The sequence below is a fragment of the Grammomys surdaster genome, unplaced genomic scaffold, assembly GCF_004785775.1.
Source record: "Grammomys surdaster isolate TR1022 unplaced genomic scaffold, NIH_TR_1.0 125604, whole genome shotgun sequence".
Lineage (NCBI taxonomy): Eukaryota > Metazoa > Chordata > Mammalia > Rodentia > Muridae > Grammomys > Grammomys surdaster.
In genome coordinates, this window is record NW_021620447.1 from 1,831,113 (window position 1) to 1,844,852 (window position 13,740).

General features: G+C 39.9%; 1 pseudogene; it reads left to right on the plus strand.

The window, feature by feature from the left end:
* The first annotated feature begins 1,437 nt into the window (after positions 1-1,437).
* On the plus strand, positions 1,438-1,882 carry LOC114638532 (annotated as a pseudogene).
* Positions 1,883-13,740: the final 11,858 nt, after the last annotated feature.

Genomic DNA, 13,740 nt, shown 5'->3' on the forward strand with positions numbered 1-13,740 from the left:
TGCAAGCCATCTTTTCCAAAGTCAATTTAATTAGTGTATCTGAAACTATGTTTATCACTTTAGCTTACATTTCTCCTCACTATATTTAAGGAGTGAGTTTAAAATGAAAATTTCAGAAAGTAAACAACTAATTACTGAAACACTGTAGTAAGGAAGACGGAAAGGTATCTAATCAATCATGTAACCAAAACATAATAGAGTACATACCTATAATATTTGTTTGCAGATATACTAGTGGTCAGGCCATTCTCCTAAGCCTTACAACAACAACAAAAACAAAAGAAGAAAAGAGGGAATTTGCAATCACATGAACACACTGACTCTTCTAGTTTGGTAAGATGCACAAGGATTTCTCTAAAGAGGACTTTAATTGGCTGTAAAACTGCTGGATTTGAAAACGGTTATGTTTGTATCATTCTAACACAGTTTTTATGAGGTCAAGGCTCATCAGTTCTAACAAATAAACACACTAACTCATGCAGCTCCCCGAAACAGTCACCTTGTTGCATATAAACCAAATGGAGGGAAACGAGATGTGAGAGGCTATCAGTCAATGCTTGCAAAAGAGAAAAGGAAGGTGGGGCTGCAGGAAACAGCATCTCCCACCTCTCCTTCCAAAAGAATAGGAACATAGGAGGGAAAGCCTGCTGCAGTCTGGCTAGCTGAGCCTCCTGTAGCGAAGCTTCCTGCTTAGTCTTTGCAAACATTTTCTCACCCACATTTAGGCAGAACTGCCCTTTTCCCCATTGTTTATTCTACTGATGTGCAATATCACTGTGGAGCTGGTTCACCCTGAGCTCCTGATTAAAATTACTTCCCTCTGTGCTGTGCCTGGTGCCAATAGTTAATTCCATTTGAAAGAGAAGATTTTCTTTGCTCTGCACAGTTTATAATTTTCAAATTAGGTTCTTTAGTGAAGGTTTAGCTTTTACATACTGTTTGTAAAAGAAACAAGCAGTGGGAAATGCTATATAGTGACAGAAGATTCTTCTTCCTTACGCGTGACCCTTATGCTAAGCTTCATGAACAAGTTCTCAAGGCAAATAGTACTTACGCATCTGTCAACTCAGTCCTGTCATAGTTCATGGAAACTCTTAAAATTTCTGTTTTATTGGCCACACAAACAATTTTACTTCACAAAGATAAAGAAACCAAAGGAAAGAAAACATGATTTGGATCCAAAACATACAGTGCACTTGGAACCCCGGCTACAGAAGACAGACAATAATTGAGAGTCTGCATTCTACGTACAATTAGAGATGGAAAATCAAACATTTTTAGATGTTAAGTCTAGCATTATCCTCCACTCTGAAATCAGGCGGTATAGATCATGTTTAAAATGTATTCATCATTGGAATATATACAAGCCATGATGAGGCTGGGCAGGAAAAAACATAGGATTAAAACCACATATAGTCAAAATTTGAAAGCTCAATTCCTCTTTTCCAACTTGGGCCCGGCAGAATGGCTCCCGCAAAGAAGGGTGGCGAGAAGAAGAAGGGCCGTTCTGCCATCAATGAGGCGGTGACCCGAGAATACACCATCAACATTCACAAGCGCATCCATGGAGTGGGCTTCAAGAAGCATGCTCCTCGGGCACTCAAAGAAATTCGAAAGTTTGCCATGAAGGAAATGGGGACTCCAGATGTGCGCATTGACACCAGGCTCAATAAAGCCGTCTGGGCCAAGGGAATAAGGAATGTTCCATATCGCATCAGAGTACGTCTGTCCAGAAAACGTAATGAAGATGAGGATTCACCAAACAAGCTCTACACATTGGTAACTAACGTGCCTGTTACCACATTCAAAAATCTACAGCCGGTCAATGTGGATGAGAACTAACCTGCTGAATGTCGAATAAAGTTGCAGTACTGCCAAAAAACAAAAAAAAAAGCTCAATTCCTGTGACATAAGTTGTCCTTTGTCTCCTTCCAAGCAGTGCTAAAATAAGGAACTACTAAAACGGGGGACTAGGCAAGTCCAAACGGGGCATCGATTTCATGTTTTTTTTTTGAATAGCTAGGATTTACTGCATAGCTATAACATATTGGTAGAAATCTGTATAATTGTTATTAAGCTGAAGTTATAATTTCTTAAATGGTACAAAATTTACTTTGATTTCAAATTTAAGGTTTTCATTTGTACAAGTTTCATATATATATATATATATATATATATATATATATATATGATTTATTTATTTTTTTTCAAATTGTAATTTATACTCATTCACACAGGGGTTATAAACACAATGCGGGGAAGGGGATGTCACTGGAGCATAGGTGTTCAGGGGGAATACAGATTTCATGGTTTTTTTAAACCATGTGTTTACACAATTCAGCAGGAACAGCTTGTCCCATTAAACTATCTCAGTCTTCAAGAGTCCTCTTCAGGTATTTATAGTCCTTGCAACAGGCAGCAACTACTATGGTTCATAATGCCTTTTCACATGTTTTTGTTTAATTTATCAGCAACAACATTTAGAGATGTGCTACATGAAGCAAGAAATTACTTACACTTAATTTGTACCTCTCAAAAATCATCTATTATCCATGTAGAGTAAATATGGCAAAGCTGCTATCTTTACTAATTAGGTGCTACAGTTGGAAAGGCTGGAAAGGAACTTTGTCTCCTTAACCCTTGAGAGAAGAAAACTGTTTAGAACATAAGTCAGAAGCAAGGCAAAGGTCAGTGTCAGAGGACCATCTGACCTTGATTGTGCAAAAACTGATCGTGGTGGTAAATACACACATAAACATAATATATTGGCTTGAGTGTGCTAGAAAAGACATTGAGAAAAAGGAGCCATTTCTTTAAAGCTTGGATTTGCCAACTATATCCAGCCAGATGGAAAGGAAGGGCATTCCAGAAGATAAATCCAGAAGGAAGGCCCAAAGTAGGAATATCCATTGCAGACACATTAAAAAGACATGTTGATGCCCAGAAATTGTTCAAAGATGTAGGATAATAAAAAGGCAAGATGTGGCAATGCTTTCTGATAAAATTCATGTGGCCAGTATCAATAAGTAGACTGAAGTGGGAAGCCATGACGTAGAGACAGCAGTGTGTCCAAGTGGAGTAAAAATATCTAGTCTTAGGTTACAGCAGGAGTCCGAGAAAAGAACAGTTTAGAATCATTGCAGAGACAGAGCCAAGTGTGGCAGTGTACGACACCACAGCAAGAAGGCTGAGGAAGGAGGATCTCAAGTTTCAGGCCTAGGCCAGCCTGCCTCTGAAAAGGAGGCAGGACAGAGAAATTAGCATATCATCTGTTATAAAAGTTTGGAGACATGCATCCAGACCTCAGATTATGTAACAACATCAGGCAAGGTGTTGATGGTGGTGCCAATTTAGGATGGCAGCGCTAGGGAGATGGATAAATAAACTTGAGAGATTGATAGTCAGTTAGTTTAGTGTAATTGGTGAGGTTCAGCTCATGAGAAACCCCTGTTAAAAGACATGGATGGTATTCCTTCAGATGACACTCAACATTGTCATCTGGCCTCATATTCACACACGCACATTCATACACACACACACACATACACATGTCCACTGGTGGCAGCCTCACATATGCAAATACTCAAATACACATGCACATACACACATGCAACGAGAAAACAAGCAACTAGGGCAGAGATAGAATTAAGTATGTTTGGTAAATGCAAACTCAAGGTCACTATCTTTAAGGATTAAGAGAGCTGATGTGTTAAGGAATAAAGAAAAAAATCAGAATGACAAATGTTAAACCATATGCAAAGTGTAATATCTTCATTCTGTCTTTATATATCATGGTCTTTCTTTGCTTTGCCTATATCCACTGCTCCCCTAACTAGTCAGGCAAAAAGTCAACTAAGTACACCATTGCTCATAGCGTAATAAAAATCCAGAAAAGTCAAATAGTTCTTGTAGGTAATACTTATTCCAAAGTGGACTATCAATGTTTTCCTAATCTCACCTTCCTTCTTCTTAACATGTATTTATTTAGGTATTTTTATGTAAATAGGTGTTTTCCTGGATGTATGTCCGTGCACAAGAAAAGGAGTTAGATCCAACTACAAGTGGCTATGAGCCTCCATGTTGATGAGATTAACTCTGGACCTCTAGAAAAGTAGTAACTGCTCTTAGCCACTAAGCCATCTCTCCCGCTCCACCTGCCCTCTCCTAGGGGTGCATTATGGAGACTGAGTCGATGATCAGAAGGAATGGAGACCTTGGCTACATAGCTTATGACACTGAGGAACTCTAGGCAACTTACTCTCACTTTTTATCTTCTTGTCCTTGGAGAACCCCAGGTTACCTGGACTTCCAGTGCAGATATTGGGTACACTTGTAATTCATGATCCAATTCTTGTGGCTCACGTGATATTTCTCGTAGTGAGTGCTGATTACCTAAGTTTCTGTATCAGGGACTCATTCAGATGTTCTTTTTTTCTGATTCCTACTCAATTCTGCCCCTGACCATCCAATTGACAACACTTGCTAGAACACCACCTTCTCGAACTGTACTGGCCCTTCTATAAAGCCCCTAAATAATCCAAGGACAGATTGGAAAAGCTTAACTTTAGAGCCCAAGTAAGTGACCATGACTGGAAGCACAAAATTTATTTAACTGTGACTCTGAGTTAGCACAGAGCACTCTTTTTCAATAGTGTAAATAAGAGTCTGTTCATCCTTGTGGCATGCTTATGAATACAACTGGGCTTCTATAGCCCAGGTCCAAGTCAGGGGTCATCTGGGAAAATCATTAAATGTTTATTCACCTTTTCATCCTAAAAATACTCCAGAGAGAGGTGGGTTTTTATTTATTTTACTTAATTGTGTGAAGTTAAGGAAGGGTTCCTTCCATCACAGTATCCTTTAGGCTGAATCTAATCTCCATGGTGATATAGTCTACAATCTCCAATTTAGCTGTGAATTTGACAGCTTATTAACAGCAGAGAATAAGAAAGTCTGTTGTTCATATAGCAACAGAGAAAAAAAAGAAATTTAGAAAATCTTCCCTCAAGATAATAGCCTGGCTTATAAAGATAATAATTTATCTTACAAATCCCATATTCTGTGCCAAAATCTGAGTACTGCCCTAATATAATAATCTCTAGAATCTCAGGTGGGATTGTTTAAAGGTCCCTAATAGGAACAACAGAAAAGGCACATAAATATTTTCAAATGGATCTATGCAATTAGTATTTCACAGCACTACTAAAATGAATAAGTAAGGAGACTTCAAAATCTCACAGTAGATATGGCATACACTGCTTGAAAGTAGAATCTAATTCAAGACACAGCATTACACAAAAAATAGAATAAATACATTCATACTGTGCCAGGGACTCAATCAGAGAGCATTAAAAAGAGGTTTCACTATTCAGGTCCACATAGTAAGTGATGCAGCAGACTTCAGTTGACAGTGAGTTCATTATCTGACGTTTGTAGTTGAAGTTACAAAAGAAAAAAAAGAAGAGGATTGGGAACTGTCCATTCATGTTTACAACCCTCCAAATCCTTTTCTTTCCCTTCTGATTTCTTCCTCTATCCTAGTTATCGTTACATTTAGGCTGAATTCGTAAAAGCTATTCCTTAACTTATCATTTATCTGTTCTTCTTTCCAACATGAAGCTAAGACTCATATGCCACCCCACTGCAAATTTTATTTCTTTTTTTTTTTTTTTTTTTTTTTTTTTTTTTTTTTTTTTTTTTATAAATAATTTATTTATTTTTGAACATGAAATGCTTTTTTATAGCATGTTTCACAAGGGGAGGGGGTAAGAGGGGCCAGATGGTGGAAAAGTACAAAATCTTCTTGGCCTGTGCCTTGAAACATGTCATGGTCTATACGGTACACTGCCTTGAATTATGATCTACCTGCTGTTCTTCAGAAGATATGGTACACTGCTTGAGTTATGGTCTCCCTGCTATTCTTAAGATGATATGGTACACTGCTTTGAGTCTATCTGCAGTTGCTAAGCAGGATCTTGCAGTTGCCAAGCTTCAGAGGACATTGTGCAGGTGGGGAAAGGTAGGGGGTGAGGGTAAGGGCGAGGGTCCTGGCTTCTGGCATCTCCCCCTTCTCTGTTTAGTTAGAGAAGGCATCTTATGATCAATCCCAACTATGTGAATTTTGAATTTGGATGTCTAATTATGGGGGGTCTTAGACAAGTTCACAACCCCAAAACACTGATGTGAGACGAGTCACATCGATGGTCGAAGGTTTTAGGCTGTCGACGATGGGCAACGTCAAGGGACTCCGATGTGGGTGAAAGGAGGGTGAGGGCCCTGTCTTAGGCCATGTAGGCTGCACCCACTCCCAGCACCACGCACTCCTTTTCGGCTGCATTGGGTGGGCCCCTGGGCAGTGGACCTACAATAATCCCGTCATTGGGCTATCTCACAGCCATCCTAGTCCCTTGTAAATGTTCAATTTACCAACCATTTGTCAGTTTGGGGTGTAATATTGTCATAAAGGAAGGCTCCCCAATGTTAGCGGCCATATCAAGGGCGGCCTTGGTTTAGGAAAAAGCCAATTTTTGTTGTGGTGATCAAGAGGCCAAGCTCTCTATCGAGAGAAACGGGGGCAAAGCCAGGCATACCAGGAACCCTTCTGGAGGGCGTGGAAGTCTAGCGGTCGACCGTAGGGGGGAGGCAGGGGAGCTGGCAGCTGTGTCAGTCTCCTGCAGAGTCACTTCTGGATCCTCTTCAATTTTCGGCTGATGGTAATGAACTTCAACCGTCTTCTTGATGGCAGCATCAACCTGGTTCCGTGGATGACAGGTCGCGGGTTTTGATCTCTGTCTCGCTTAATCTTGATGTCCTGCGCACATCCTCTCAATGAGGGTCCGTCCAGAGGGGTCCGTGCCTCGAGCCCCACGTCTGGGTGCCACTTGACCCGACTGGCAGGCCCTAGTTATTCGTGGGGGCGAGGATGACTGCAACCTGCTATTCTTCAGAAGATATGGTACACTGCTTGAGTTATGGTCTCCTTGCTATTCTTCAGATGATATGGTACACTGCTTTGAGTCTATCTGCAGTTTCCAAGCAGGATCTTGCAGTTGCCAAGCTTCAGGGAACCTTGTGCAGCTGGGAAAATGTAGGGGGTGAGGGTGACGGCGAGGATCCTGACTTCTGGCCCATCTGGATTAGAACTTCTAATGGCAGGCATCACGGGTGATTCATTTTTGCCTGGAAAGAAAAAAGAAGGGGATTCTCAGGGAGATTTCTCTTCCCTGGATGTAAATTATTATTCATCGTATTTATGGTTGGGCCTGGCTTTGTGAGTGTATCTATTTTTTTTCATTAATATTTATGGTAGCCGGTTAGCTGTGCCTTCTGTGGTATTGGACAGGCATATCAGTCCTCGGCTCCATAAGGGAGCTGGGTCTGGGGCATTCCCTTTACGGGTATGAGGGTCCTTCCCCATATCTGTGGCAAAGTTTTGTTGGTCTTGGTGGTGCCCGAGGTCACCAACATGGTCAGCTAGAGATTTGCCATGAGCTTTCAGCTTAAGAGAGAGAAAAGTGAACAAGGCATGATGGAGAGTATTTCAGGGGGGCTCCTTCTGAGGGGGTACCGTTCCCCCTCTTTTATTTTTAAAGCCAATTTTTCAGAGTTCTTGTAAAATCAGGGCTGAAGCGCCAACAGTTGCTCCTTCTACACTCAGAGAGTCATGAAGACCTTATTTAAGGATATATAAATCTATATTTATAATCTTTTGTCAAAGGACTTTTATAGCACCACTGACAATTAATCAGACTATATGATATATCGACTGGAAATAGCTTTTTCTACTTTTTGTGAGATTACCTCTCTTCTGTCAATTAACTGTTGAGGAAGTTAGGGTTTACCTCTCTCTTGAGAATATTGATCAGAGATTTAAGTTCTTTTGTGGAGAGCTTAAAATAGGATCTTAGCCAATTTGCAACTCCTAGAAACTTTTGAAATTAATTTAAGATAAGTAAACTCCCTTTTTTAAAAAAATCCTTTATCTGTGTGGGTTTTTTATTGGGTATTATACGTATTTACCTTTCAATGTTATCTCCTTTCTCATTCTCCCCCAAGATCCTTTATCCCATACCCACTCCTCCTAATTTTTGTGATGGTGTGCTCCAAACATCCTCCCAGTCCCATCTCCCTGCTCTCGAATTCCCACACAGTAGGGAATCCAAACTTTTGGGGACCTTGGCTCTCCACTTTCACTGAAGTCTAACAAGGACACCCTCAATTCCCTATACAGGTGTGTGAGTCCCTCCCTTTGTGTTCTCTGGTTTAGACTTTGGGAGTTCTGGTTGAAACTTTTGATACTCCTTCTAGAAAGGACCAACGAATTCATACTTTGGTCTTCCTTCTTCTATGTGAGTTTTATGTGGTCTGTATGTAGGTTCTTAGACATTGTGAGCTTTTGGTCTAATATCCACTTATCAATGATTGCATACCAAGTATGTTCTTTTGAGATTGGGTCATCTCACTCAAGATGATATTTTCCAGCTCCATCCATTTGCCTAGGAATTTTGTGAACTGATTGTTCTTAATAGCTGAGTAGTATTCCATTGTATAAATGTACCACATTTTCTGCATCCATTCTTCTGTCGAAGGGCATCTGGGTTCTTTCCAACTTCTGGCTATTATAAATAAGGCTGCTATAAACATGGTGGAGCATGTGTCCCTGTTGTATGGTGAAACTTCTTTTGGGTATATGCCCAGGAGTGGTATAGCTGGGTCCCCAGGTAACACTAAGTTCAATTTTCTGAGATATCGCCATACTGCCTTCCATAGTGGTTGTACCAGTTTACAATCCCACCAACAGTGGAGGAGTGTTCCTCTTTCTCCACATCCTCGCCAACATGTGCTGTCACCTGTGTTTTTGATCTTAGCCATTCTGACTGGTGTAAGGTGGAATCTCAGTGTTGTTTTCATTTGCATTTCCCTGATGACTAGTGATCCTGAACACTTCTTTAGGTGCTTCTCAACCATTCGAACTTCCTCAGTTGAGAATTCTTTGTTCAGCTCTGTGCTCCATTTTTTAATAGGGTTCTTTGATTGTCTAGAGTCTAATTTCTTCAGTTCTTTGTATACCTTGGATATTAGCCCTTTATCAGATGTAGGGTTGGTGAATATCTTTTCCCAATCTGTTGGTTGCCGCTCTGTCCTATTGACTGTGTCCTTTGCTTTACAGAAGCTTTGCAGCTTTATGAGGTCCCATTTGTCAATTTTTGGTCTTAGAGCACAGGCCATTGGCGTTCTGTTCAGGAACTTTTTCCCTGTGCCTATGTATTCCAGGCTTTTTCCCAGTTTCTCTTCTATTAGTTTCAGTGTGGCTGGTTTTAGGTGGAGGTCCTTAATCCACTTGGAATTGAGCTTTGTACAAGGAGATAAGTATGGATCAATTTTCATTTTTCTACATGCTGACCACCAGTTGGACCAGCACCATTTGTTGAAAATGCTATCTTTTTTCCATTCGATGGTTTTAGCCCCTTTGTCAAAGATTAAGTTACCATAGGTATGGGGGTTCATTTCTGGGTCTTCTATTCTATTCCACTGATCCTCCTGCCTGTCTCTGTTCCAATACCATGCAGTTTTTATCACTATTGCTTTGTAGTACAGCTTGAAGTCGGGGATGGTGATTCCTCCAGAAGTTCTTTTATTGCTGAGAGTAGTTTTCGCAATCCTGGGTTTTTTGTTATTCCAAATAAATTTTAAGATTGCTCTTTCTATCTCTGAGAAGAATTGAGTGGGAATTTTGATGGGTATTGCATTAAATCTGTAGATGGCTTTTGGCAAAATAGCCATTTTTACTATATTAATCCTTCCAATCCATGAGCATGGGAGATCTTTCCATCTTCTAAGATCTGCTTCGATTTCTTTCTTCAGGGGAATGAAGTTCTTGTCATACAGGTCTTTTACTTGCTTGGTTAGGTTCACACCTAGGTATTTTATATTATCTGTGACTATTTTGAAGGGTGTCATTTCCATAATTTCTTTCTCAGCCAGTTTATCTTTTGAGTAGAGGAAGGCTACTGATTTGCTTGAGTTAATTTTATATCCAGCCACTTTGCTAAAGTTGTTTATCAGGTTTAGGAGTTCTCTGGTGGAAGTTTTGGGGTCACTTAAGTACACTATCATATCATCTGCAAATAGTGAGATTTTGACTTCTTCCTTTCCAATTTGTATCCCTTTGACCTCCTTGTGTTGCCTAATTGCTCTGGCTAGGACTTCCAATACTATATTAAATAAGTAGGGGGAGAGTGGGCAGCCTTGCCTAGTCCCTGATCTTAGTGGGATTGCTTCAAGTTTCTCTCCATTTAGTTTAATGCTGGCTACTGGTTTGCTGTATATTGCTTTTACTATGTTTAGGTATGGACCTTGAATTCCTGACCTTTCCAAGACTTTTATCATGAAGGGGTGTTGAATTTTGTCAAATGCTTTCTCAGCATCTAGTGAGATGATCATGTGGTTTTTTTCTTTGAGTTTGTTTATATAATGGATTACATTGATGGATTTCCGAATATTGAACCAACCCTGCATTCCTGGGATGAAGCCAACTTGATCATGATGGATAATTGTTTTGATGTGTTCTTGGATTCGGTTCGCTAGAATTTTATTGAGTAATTTTGAATCAATGTTCATAAGAGAGATCGGCCTGAAGTTCTCTTTCTTTGTTGGGTCTTTGTGTGGCTTAGGTATGAGTGTAATTGTGGCTTCAAAGAATGAGTTGGGTAATGTACCTTCTGTTTCTATTTTGTGGAATAGTTTAAAAAGAATTGGAATTAGGTCTTCCTTGAAGGTCTGATAGAATTCTGCACTAAAACCGTCTGGTCCCGGGCTTTTCTTTGTAGGGAGACTTTTAATGGCTGCTTCTATTTCTTTTGGGGTTATGGGATTGTTTAGATGGTTTATCTGGTCCTGATTTAACATTGGTAACTGGTATTTGTCTAGGAAATTGTCCATTTCATCCAAATTTTCCAATTTTGTTGAATATAGGCTTTTGTAGTAGGATCTGATGATTTTTTTAATTTCCTCAGTTTCTGTTGTTATGACACCCTTTTCATTTCTGATTTTATTAATTTGGATACTGTCTCTCTGCCCTCTGATTAGTCTAGCTAAGGGTTTATCTATCTTGTTGATTTTCTCAAAGAACCAGCTCCTAGTTTTATTGATTCTTTGGATAGTTCTTTTTGTTTCTATTTGGTTGATTTCAGCCCTGAGTTTGATTATTTCCTGCCGTCTACTCCTCTTGGGTGTATTAGCTTCTTTTTGTTCTAGGTCTTTCAGGTGCTCTGTCACGCTGTTAGTGTATGCTCCCTCCAGTTTCTTTTTGTAGGCACTTAGAGCTATGAATTTTCCTCTTAGCACTGCTTTCATTGTATCCCATAGATTTTGGTATGATGTGTCATCATTTTCATTAAATTCTAAAAAGTTTTTAATTTCCTTCTTTATTTCTTCCCTTACCTGATTATCAAGGAGTAGGGTGTTGTTCAATTTCCATATAAATGTGGGCTTTCCATTCTCTTTGTCATTTTTGAAGACCAGCCTTAGACCATGGTGATCTGACAGGATGCAGGGAATTATTTCAATTTTCTTATATCTGTTGAGGCCTGTCTTGTGCCCAATTATATGGTCTATTTTGGAGAAGGTACCATGAGGTGCTGAGAAAAAGGTATATTCTTTTGCTTTAGGGTGAAATGTTCTATAGATATCTGTTAAGTCCATTTGGTTCATAACTTCTGTGAGTTTTACTGTATCTCTATTTAGTTTCTGTTTCCATGATTTATCCATTGCTGAGAGTGGGGTGTTGAAGTCTCCCACTATTATTATGTGAGGTGCAATGTGTGTTTTGAGCTTTAGTAAGGTTTCTTTTATGTAAGTCGACGCTCTTGTATTTGGCGCATAGATATTCAGAATTGAGAGTTCATGTTGGTTGACTTTTCCTTTGACAAGTATGAAATGCCCTTCCTTATCCTTTTTGATAGTTTTAAGTTGAAAGTCGATTTTATTCGATATTAGGATGGCTACTCCCGCTTGTTTCTTAGGACCATTTGCTTGAAAAATTGTTTTCCAACCTTTTACTCTAAGGTAGTGTCTGTCTTTGTCACTGAGGTGGGTTTCCTGTAAGCAGCAAAAAGCTGGGTCCTGTTTGCGTATCCAGTCCGTTAGCCTATGCCTTTTTATTGGGGAATTGAGTCCATTGATGTTAAGAGATATTAAGGAGAGGGTGTTGTTGCTTCCTGTCATTTTTGCTAATAATGGAGACATCGTTTGTGTGGTTATCTTCTTTTGGGTTTGATGGGAAAGGATTATTTTCTTGCTCTTTCTAGGGTATGATTGCCCTCCTTGTATTGGATCTTTCCTGCTATTATCCTTTGTAGAGCTGGATTTGTGCGAAGATACTGTGCAAATTCAGTTTTGTCATGAAATATCTTAGTTTCTCCATCTATGGTGATTGAGAGTTTTGCTGGGTAAAGAAGCTTGGGCTGGCATTTATGTTCTCTTAGGGTTTGTATGATATTTGTCCAGGATCTTCTGGCTTTTATAGTATCTGGTGAGAAGTCAGGTGTAATTCTGATAGGTTTGCCTTTATATGTTATTTGGCCTTTTTCCCTAACTGCTTTTAAAATTCTTTCTTTGTTTTGTACATTTTGTGTCTTGATTATTATGTGACGGGAGGTGTTTCTTTTTTGATCTAGTCTGTTTGGCGTTCTGTAGGCTTCTTGTGTGATTATGGGCATCTCATTCCTTAGGTTAGGGAAGTTTTCCTCAATAATTTTGTTGAAGATATTTACTGGCCCTTTAAGTTGGGAATCTTCACTCTCATCTATACCTATTATCCTTAGGTTTGGTCTTCTCATTGTGTCCTGGATTTCCTGGATATTTTGAGATAACAACTTTTTGCATTTTGCATTTTCTTTGATAGTTGTGTCGATATTTTCTAAGGTATCTTCTGCACCTGAGATTCTTTCTTCTATTTCTTGTATTCTGTTGGTGATGCTTGTGTCTATGACTCCTGATTTCTTTCTTAGGTTTTCTATCTCCAGGATAGTCTCCCTTTGTGCTTTCTTTATTGTTTCCACTTCCATTTTTATGTCCTGGATGGTTTTGTTCAATTCCTTCATCTGTTTGTTTGTGTTTTCTTGTAATTCTTTAAAGGATTTTTGTGTTTCTTTAAGGACTTCATCCTGTTTTCCTGTGTTCTCCTCAAGTTTTTTGATAGTGTTATTTACTTCTTTCTTGAAGTCCTCTAGCATCATCATTAGAAGTGATTTTAGATCTGGTTCTTGTTTTCCTGGTGATATGGGGAGTTCAGGACTTTCTAATGTGGGAGAACTAGGTTCTGATACTGGCAAGTACCTTGGGTTGCTGGTGCTTGTGTTCTTGCGCTTGCCTTTCGCCATCTGGATCGCCTTTGTGCTATCAGTGCTGTCTCTGACTGGGGTCTGTCTTTCCTATTATCTAGGTTGTGTCAGAACTGTTTGGGATGAGTTTTGCTGCTTGAGTTAGAGCTGAGGCCCAAGATGTGCTCAGTGTTCAGGTGGAAACCGGAAGGGGCCTGGGCTCCGGGTCAGGAGAGGATTCCTGGGTCTCAGTGCGTCCCAGTGGGTCCCAGTGGGTCCCAGTTGCTCCCTGATTGGAGGCAAGAACTGCCACCTCCTAGCCTAAGAAATTGCTTGGCACAGAGGTCCTGTGAGCCCGGCTTCCTCTTGATTCTGCGAGATTGGGTGCAGAGCTGCCTCCCGGGATCTGTGAGTGCTC